Here is a 6,482-nt window from a genome sequence, read left to right as displayed (position 1 = left end):
CCAGGACTGCCTCCAAAACATCTAAACTTTTTACTTTTATGGCCAGGACCGAAAATTTTGGTAAAACCACCACCATAGATGTGAAGTCTCATATTGTTACAAAATCATGTTTCATATTTCACATGAAAAAGATTTTGTTTTACAAACAATTTTCTTTAAAAAAACTATTTTTTCAGAAAAAAAATTGGGATTTTATTACAACTAAATGGAAAGCTTAAGTATTCTGAAACACACTACCTGACACGGATCCCATCAGAACCTCAGAGCTGGCAGCAGACATAGAAGGCCAGAGCTGGAGGCCCAGCCAGGCTTCCAAAGCCAGGCAAAAAGCTGGGAGTTCGCAAATGGGAAGAAGATCAGAAGTGGCAATGCCAGTGGCAGCCATCAGGCACTTTAACCTGAAATCTTGATGCATAGAAAAAAGGGGTGGTGAAGTTAGTAAAGGTCCACGTCAGTTTATTTATTATTCTGTCAACAAATATCTGCTGAGCAACTACTATGTGCCAGGCACTGCACTAGGCTTAAGAAATATAAAAATAAATAAATGTTCTTCCCTAACTCTAGACTTGCTCATAATCCAAGGAGAACCCTCTGCCTTGTTTACTGGAACTCCCTGGCTCCAGCGTTTGTTCTGAGCCCTCATTCCACCCCCAGCTTCCTTGCTTCTCTCCACAATGCACATACCTTACAGTCTGGTCCAACACCAGGTTGGCAAGGCCTGGCCAGGTTGGGAAGAGATGTGTGGTGAACTATAGGATACACTTTAGCCCATCCAAGGTCTCTAACCAGGCCAATGGAAAGCCATCTACTTTTGCCTTTTATCCAGCCATGAGTTAGTCTTACTCACCTATTTTTTGTTCATTTAATATGTTGAACAGTTAAATACTTCCTGCTGCTCTGAGTGGATTAAGACAGCCGATTTGGAATGGCCATTCACATTCCGTTTTAAAAACTGGAGGGAGTGAGTTTGATGTTTGTCTCCAGGGAGATCGCTCTGCAGCAGAAGGGACAGGATCACTCATTGCATGTAACAGGTCATCCAAAGCAGCCTCTGAGGCAGATCTCACAGGGTGACACCTCTAGCCTGTCAGAACACCTCCCTGCAGGATCACATGACCAATTTACAAACGAGGGGAAATATATTTTAGATTCTTACACTGAACTTGTAGATTCATTCAAATCCATCTCTTGTATTCTAAGGGTAACCTCAGTCTATGTACAAAATGAGAGATCGGCCGGGCGCAGTGGCTCACGCCTGTAAACCCAGCACTTTGGGAGGCCGAGGTGGGCGGATCACGAGGTCAGGAGATCAAGACCATCCTGGCCAACATGATGAAACCCCGTCTCTACTAAAAATACAAAAAAACTAGCCGGGCGTGGTGGCGGGCCCCTGTAGTCCCAGCTACTCGGGAGGCTGAGGCAGGAGAATGGCGTGAACCCGGGAGGCGGAGCTTGCAGTGAGCCGAGATCGCACCACTGCACTCCAGCCTGGGCGACAGAGCGAGACTCCGTCTCAAAAAAAAAAAAAAAAAAAAGATTAGAGTTCAAGGCAGGCTAAGATCTCAGCGCAGAATTAAAGTGCTTGGTGTGCTCCTCCTACAACCCACCTTGAAGTGCTTCAGAGAGGTTGGAACCAGTAACTGGAAAGTGTAGATTCTCTTCTTTGCTCTGATGCTTGATGCGTGGTTTCAGAGACTCCGCATTGAAAATGGTGAGACAATCCAGTCACCCGGACCTTACAGGACTGCCATAACAACCAAATCAGATGATGCATGGGAAAGTGTTTCTACAAAGTGCAATTGATATATGAGAGGTGGTGGTGGTGGTGGTGCTGGTGGTGACAATGATGAAGGAGGAAGACATGGCCCAAGTCTACCACCCCGATAACGTTGGTCAGCAAATCATTTTGTCACTATAAGTGCATTACCTCTCAACTCTAACATTTATTTCATTAACTGTTCTAAGTGCCAATTTTAGCCTTAGAAACCAAAGAGTAACCCAAACACAGTGTATCCTTTCTTGGGTTCAGATAGCAACATTCCGAGGAGCTAACAGTTACTAATGAGGTCACTGGGCCCAGTATATGTGCTTATAGATATGCAAAAATAAAATTATGAAAGCTTCAAGTGGGAGAATCCCAAGGCCACACAGGTTGCTTAATCTTTGTGCTAAACGACTTCAATCCCCAGGGAGTGGCAAGACGAAAAACAACTGCATACTGTTGCTAGCGACCCAGCTGCCAGGTGTGTTTTCAGTTCATGTGAGTGCCCTTTATTGGGAAGGGGAATGGGTTGACCTAGTGAGACATTTAAAAATGGCCCTCCTTAATGGAGCTCTCATTGTAGACATCTGCAGTCTTTTTTTTTTTCTCCAATTGAAAAAGCTATACCCTTTCTGCCTCAATCTTATGATTTCCACAGTTGGCTCTAAGAAACTGCAAATAAAATCCAGAAGCCTCCTTAAGCTAAGACTTTTAGAATTGGCTTGCTTTTCCAAAACCAGTGGGGGAATAGAAACGGTGTGAGAGAGACTGGGTTGTGAGTGGATGGGACCACAGACACAATTTTCTTGAATAAAATTATTACATAATGAGACGGCTACAAGACCAGAGATTGTATAAGACATAAAAGACATGATTCCAAATCAAAGCACTTTATTTGTCAAAGTAACTAAAATAGTTGTTTAAAACACACACACGCACACATGCGGACGCATGCACACACACTGTTTTTTAAAGCGTGATATTTTCTGCCTGAGCCTTTTCTTCTCACTTGGCAGCCCTGTTGTGCACACGATCTCTACAGGAATGCAGAAAAACCACCTGAGGGAGAAAATTACTAATCACTAAAAATTACTAATCACGCTCTCACACTAAACAAATCCCACCGGGAGGTTTTTAGTTACACACCGGGATATGGGCTCTCTCTTTTTTTTTTTTTTTTTTCTTCTCAGGTTAATGACACAAAGGCATACAAAATTTTAAAAAGGAAGCATGTCACATCTTAATATGCATTAGCAGGGATATTTTTACACGATAGCATCTAGGTCTCAGTCCAAAATAAAGGCAAAGTAGACTGAAAGTCTCTACTGCCTACCACTGGGTCTCTCAGAAAGAAAAGAGCCTGGAGGGAATCGTACTTCCCACAGCATTGAATACAGCGCCTATCATTCCGCCAGCTGTCTCCCTGTCGCTCTCTCTAACATTCAACGACCTCCTTTTCCCATGATATTCAATTCACAAAGCCCATCAAGTGCCTATCATATATTATTTCATTAAGTAGATTAGTGTGTTATTTATGGCAGGCCTCATCCAGTTATATCATATGTTCACATTGTTTATCTCTTGCTTGTTTATCTTTTACTGTTTCTTTCACCCACTGTAAATAGTCTAGGCCCGTGTCCCTACTTAGTTGATCAGAAGTTGAGGGTATCCCATTCAATGATCATATTACAAATGAGAGAAATTAGTAGAAGCAATAGAATTAAGAGTTTCATTGTAATGCCCCTTGGATTTTTTTTTCTTCTTTGTTATTATTGTTTTCACTGATTATATGACATAATACCATTCACTATTAAAAATATGTTTAAGCAAGTGAAAAGTGTATCAAGTACAAAGTGAATGTTCTTCCCCGCTAACTTCTTCTACCAGAGACCATTATATACAAATACATTCTTTATGTATCTAAGTATAGATATAGACATAAACATGTCCATCTAAGTATAGATATAAACATAAACATGTCCTTCTAAGTGTAATAATGTGAAACATACAATTCTGTAATTTTATTTTCACTTAACAGTGTATCACAGCTGTCTTTCCATATGAAAAATATGGAGCTACAATCTCCTTTTGAACAGCCACTGAGTATTTATTCCATTTGGAGTTATATCATAATTAATTTAAATAATTTCCTATTTGTGGACATGTATTTTATTCCCCATTTTTCACTCTTATCAATAAATCTTAGAAAAACTGGCCAGGTGCAGTGGCTCACACCTGTAATCCAAGCACTTTGGTTAGGCCAAGGCGAGTAGATTACTTGAGGTCAGGAGTTTGAGACCAGCTGGCCAACATGATGAAACCCCATCTCTACTAAAAATACAAAAATTAGCAAGGTGTGGTGGTGCATGCCTGTAATCCAAACTGCTCAGGAGGCTGAGGCAGGAGAATCACTTGAGCCCAGGAGGTGGAGGTTGCTGTGAGCCAAGATCATGCCACACTGCACTCCAGCCTGGGCAACAAAGCGAGACTCTGTCTCAAAAAAAAAAAAAAAAAAAAAAAAAGAAGAAGAAGGAGAAGAAGAACAAGGAGGAGGAGGAGAAATAAAAACTTATAAATATGTCTTTGAATACCTTTCTAATTTTCTCCTAAGAATAACTTTCTGGAAAAGAGATCACCTCATCAAAAGACATGAACACAGTTTAAATTTTGAAATGTATTGACAATACACCTTGCAGAAAAGGTAATCCAATGCACCCACATCCTCACAAACACTACATATGATCGATATGTTTTGTCTCTGACAATCTGATACTTATTAGATATAATGCCTTTATTTTTGCAGGTGAATTTCCTTGATTGTTAATAAAATGAAATCTTTTCAGATGACTATTTCATTAATAGCATGATGAAATCTAATTTTTAAGGTTAAAATTCTTCACATGTTATTTTGTAGATTAAAACTACCCCTTGCTTTTATAGACTTCTATCCATCTATCACAGCATTAAGGGATCATACCTATTTTATAGATGAAGAAGCTGAGTCCAAAAAAAAGTAGATGGTTAAAAGAAAGTAAGTAGTTGGCAAGCGTTCTCATACTACTTCTTAAAACAGCAACAATAACCAAGATGGAGCATACTCTGTGCCCTAGATAGGATGTAGAAAACAGAAACGAACTCACATTTATCCCTATTCTAATCCAAGCCAGACAGCGTTGAATTGCAAATGCATGCAAAAAAAAAAAAAAAAAAGAAACCTAACTGATAAAGCATTTGAGTTTTTGCTCCAAAACCCCAAAATGTAGGCCCCTTGATTTAACCTAGGAAAGAACATGTAGGAAAGGGTGCACTCAGAGAGAAAGAGTGTGTGTGTGTGTGTGTGTGTGTGTGTACGTGTGTGAGCATGCACACACATGTTAAAATGTGACGCTTGGTCTTCTAGTTACATTTTTCATTCAGACTAATTAAGCAACACCTCCTAACAACCCTGACAAAGGTGTCCCTTTCCCTCATTCCAGCCCCCAACTCCACATACACTGGCTTTGCAACCCCCACACACCTTTATTTGGTTGGGTTGGGAGCCTGTTGAGACCGCCCTGTCACCACCTGTGTGGCAAAACCAGCCTTCCCCGAGATCAGCTGCTCTGCAACAGTGCACAGGTGTGTCCTGGAGAAATCTCAGCATTCTTCTTCTTCATTTAGGCAGAAAGAAAACAAAAAGGCAGAAGATTAAGTTATACACAGGTACAAACAGATGAGAGAGAACCCAGGAGAAGCCATGTAAGCTATAACCACATTTAGATAAATGCTACTGCAGGGTTCATGGTGATGCAGCTGAGCTCAAAATAAACTTTAAAAAAAATAACAGAGGCTCAGAAATCTTACTTTTATGTGACAGCGCCAATTACTTTCAGTTGTTATGCCAATAAAAATTCTATGGTAAATATGATTATATTATTGGAGGAGGAGATTAGAATAGAATTGATATGTATTGAATACATCTATTATGTGCCATGTAGTATTTATGCCAAGACTTTACATGTTTTTCTTAAAAGAGTGTGCTTTTCCTCCCAGACACAAAATATATGAATCTACAGAACTAAGGCTCTCTGGTATCTTCTCTTGCCCTTCACCAGTTTGTTGGCAATTCCTGGTGCCACAGACCTGCTATCTTTCAACGTGAAAACCTCCCCCAATCCTGGCGTGCTCTCGTCCTCTCTCTCCTCTCTGTCTCTGTCTCTCTGTCTCTCACACACACACACACATTGTGATAATAATAATGAAAATGTTGCAGTCTTAGGAAGGCACTACACAAACCTAAAAATCACTGTATCCTGCTGATGTTGTGTGTAATCCAAGGAAACAATAATGGAAGTTTTTTACCTGTTGTGTTGAGGGAAGGCAAGTTAAACTCCTTAAAGAGAGAAGGACTTTTTTTCCGGAGAGGCCAGGTGGCTGCTTTGATTGTTTGTTTGTTTATTTGGGGTTGACTCCTATGTTGCAAGAAGACTTCCATAACCTTGGGCAATCAAAATTCCAGTCCTCAGCTACAGAATAGTACTCATTCTGTATTTAGGTTTTCTCAGGCATTGGCATGCCGGGACATCAGAACATTACAGAGGGAAAAAAAAGCCAGAGCAATTAATTTTTCGTGTGTCTACAAGAAGACAAAATATTTTAGGCAAACAACCTCAGCCAACTTGGATAATTAACAAGCATGTTTTAGAGAGGCGTTCCACTCAAGGAAACTCAAGCTTGGTTT

At 40.4% G+C, this 6,482-nt stretch overlaps 1 long non-coding RNA gene across 1 annotated transcript; it reads right to left on the bottom strand.

Annotated features, from left to right (window-relative positions):
* Positions 1-2,694: 2,694 nt before the first annotated feature.
* Positions 2,695-6,177, bottom strand: LOC115899568. The gene is made up of 3 exons (XR_004059215.1): positions 6,104-6,177; positions 5,280-5,412; positions 2,695-2,821 (listed from the first exon to the last, which is right to left on the bottom strand). It is a non-coding gene; the product is annotated as an uncharacterized LOC115899568 (long non-coding RNA).
* Between the last annotated feature and the right edge of the window lie 305 nt (positions 6,178-6,482).

The sequence above is a fragment of the Rhinopithecus roxellana genome, chromosome 1 (genome assembly GCF_007565055.1).
Source record: "Rhinopithecus roxellana isolate Shanxi Qingling chromosome 1, ASM756505v1, whole genome shotgun sequence".
NCBI lineage: Eukaryota > Metazoa > Chordata > Mammalia > Primates > Cercopithecidae > Rhinopithecus > Rhinopithecus roxellana.
This window is presented reverse-complemented; position numbering and strand designations above follow the sequence as displayed.